This window comes from Lathyrus oleraceus, chromosome 3, assembly GCF_024323335.1.
Source record: "Lathyrus oleraceus cultivar Zhongwan6 chromosome 3, CAAS_Psat_ZW6_1.0, whole genome shotgun sequence".
Lineage (NCBI taxonomy): Eukaryota > Viridiplantae > Streptophyta > Magnoliopsida > Fabales > Fabaceae > Lathyrus > Lathyrus oleraceus.
Window position 1 is genome coordinate 169,888,165 of NC_066581.1, and position 2,699 is coordinate 169,890,863.

General features: G+C 39.0%; 1 non-coding gene across 1 annotated transcript; it reads right to left on the bottom strand.

Annotated features, from left to right (window-relative positions):
* Positions 1 to 1,617: 1,617 nt before the first annotated feature.
* On the bottom strand, positions 1,618 to 1,724 carry LOC127133404 (small nucleolar RNA R71). Its single transcript, XR_007807382.1, has one exon. It is a non-coding gene; the product is annotated as a small nucleolar RNA R71 (small nucleolar RNA).
* Positions 1,725 to 2,699: the final 975 nt, after the last annotated feature.

Sequence of the window (2,699 nt, forward strand, 5' to 3'; positions counted from 1 at the left end):
GCCTTCCGATTGGAGCAGGTTTTTATTACTCGCCTTTACTTTATTTATTTCCCGCACTCGCCTTTACTTTATTTATTTCCCGCATTCGCCTTTACTTTATTTATTTCCCGCACTCGCTTTAAATTATTTATTTCCCGCACTCGCTTTAAATTATTTATTTCCCGCACTCGCTTTAAATTATTTATTTTCCGCGCTCGCACTACTTTTATTTACTTTCCGCACTTGCACTACTTTTATTTATTTTAATGCACTTTTACTTTACCATGTCTAGCTAAATTTATAAGGCTAGAATGTAAGGATCGTAATTAAACCAGTAATCCGTACAATTGTTCGTAGAAACACTTAATGGACTATTTTAACTTTCAAATTAAGTTTTACCACACTTCAATTCCGTTGGGTAAGATCGAAAGCCGTCCAACATCTTTTTAAACTTAATTGTTTTTAACTATTTCAAAAACAGCGAAAGCGCTTTGTCTAGTTCATTAGGAGTTTTTAAGATCAAGAAGAAAAGAGATTTTGAAACTATTTTCGGACGCGTTTATAAGTTTAGAGTCTGGTTCGTGAGAACCTCTTTTGGTTAAGAAATCCAGGTTATAATACTTTTCAACTTAGTCAAGATACTATATTTCTTAAAAATAGGTTTACTACTCTAACGCAATGCGCGCCTTTTTATAAGTGACAATAAGAGGGTTTGATTAGGGAGTACAACTCGGTTCTGAATACGCGAAAGCGACAGTTCCTGTTAAGTTAGTTCTTTTCAAAGTAGGAAACATTGCCCATAAGTAGTTCTATTAGCAAGTACTTGGATTATCATTTAATTATGTGAATTACATTCGACCCTGTCTTTATTAATTAAATTTATTTTAAAACTTTACTTTTCAATTGCACACTACAAAAACACCTATTTTAACTGCCTTTGATAAACACCATAACAATAGATAACGATAGATTGACACTTGGTCTCTGTGGTTCGATAATCTTTTATATTACTCTGACGCGTTCGTACACTTGCGAACATCAAGATTTACAACGCATCAAGTTTTTGGCGCCGTTGCCGGGGACCAATTTCGTCAAATTTCATTTTCCTGTTGTTATATCGTTTAGACTTAGGTTATTTCCCGTCGGTCGATGCGAAGAACTCGCAGCACCGGGAGTTTAAGTTTAGTAAACCCTCTGGCGGAACCTGAATGTTACGCTCGCGCACGTTTATTCTTTCATAGAATTAAGAGAGCTATGGGCGAAGATCAAAACCAAAGACCTCTTAAGGACTTCGCTCAACCATCTAACGAAGAACCTAGTTCTAGTATAGTAAACCCAATCATCCCAGCCAATAATTTTGAACTTAAACCGTCCCTGTTACAACTAGTGCAACAAAGACAATTCGCGGGTCTCGCTACCGAGAACCCAAACCAACATTTAAAAATATTTCTTCAATTAGCAGATACTTTTAAAACCATTGGAGCTTCTCCTGAGGCAATACGTTTAAGATTATTTCCTTTTTCCCTCAGAGATAAAGCCCTATCATGGTTAGATTCCCTTCCACCCAATTCCATTACAACTTGGGATAACCTTAGAAGAGTTTTTCTTGCTAGATATTTTCCCCCGAGTAAGACCGCCGTTCTTCGAAACCATATAACTAGATTTACCCAAAACCAAGGAGAATCGCTGTTCGAAGCTTGGGAGAGATATAAAGAGTTGTTTCGAGCATGCCCACATCATGGCTTAGAAAATTGGTTAATCATTCAAACTTTCTATAATGGACTTCATTACAACACAAAGATGACCATCGACGCTGCTGCAGGCGGTGCTCTGATGAACAAACCTTACCCTGAAGCTAGTGCCCTCATTGAAGACATGGCTCAAAACCATCAATCATGGGGAGTCGAACGAGCGACAGTTGAGAAGAAGGAAGCCCAAGGAGGAGTGCATGAACTAAGCTCTATAGACATGATGCAAGCTAAAATGGACGCATTAGCCCTTAAGGTCGAGCATATGTGCATAAACCCGAATACTGTAGCCGCAGTTTCGTCGGATTGTGAGATATGTGGAACCCAAGGACACCAATCCGCAGAATGCAGTCTATTGAATGAAACCCACTCCGAGCAAGTGAACTACACCCAAGGGAACCCATATTCGAATACCTATAACCTTGGATGGAGGAATCACCCTAACTTCTCCTATAAAAACAATAACCCTATTCAAAATAATGCACCTCCGAGACCTAGTTATCAAGCCCCTAGATCAAATCAACCTATGCAACCTGTACCACCAAAGCCGAACCTTGAGAAAATTATGGAAAATTTTATCACCGCTCAAACCCAACAAAACAAGGAGTTCATGAACCAAAACATTCATGTTAACGAATTGATTACTCAGTTAGGAACCAAGGTTGACCAAATAGTTACTCATACCAAGATGCTTGAAACCCAGATCTCTCAGGTAGCTTTAAACCAAGCCCCTCAGACTACACCTGGAGGATAATTCCCTGGACAACCTCAACAAAATCCGAGAGGACAAGCCAATGCCATTACCCTAAGAAGTGGGAACACTTATGATGAGCCACCAAACCCAAGATTGAGTGAACCCAAAACTTCTAAGGAATGTACCAAACCCCCAGACAAAGTAAAGGAACCAGAGGAATCTGAAAACCAGGAAGGTCGAGATAAAGGAGAAGAACCTAAAGATAAAATTTATGTACC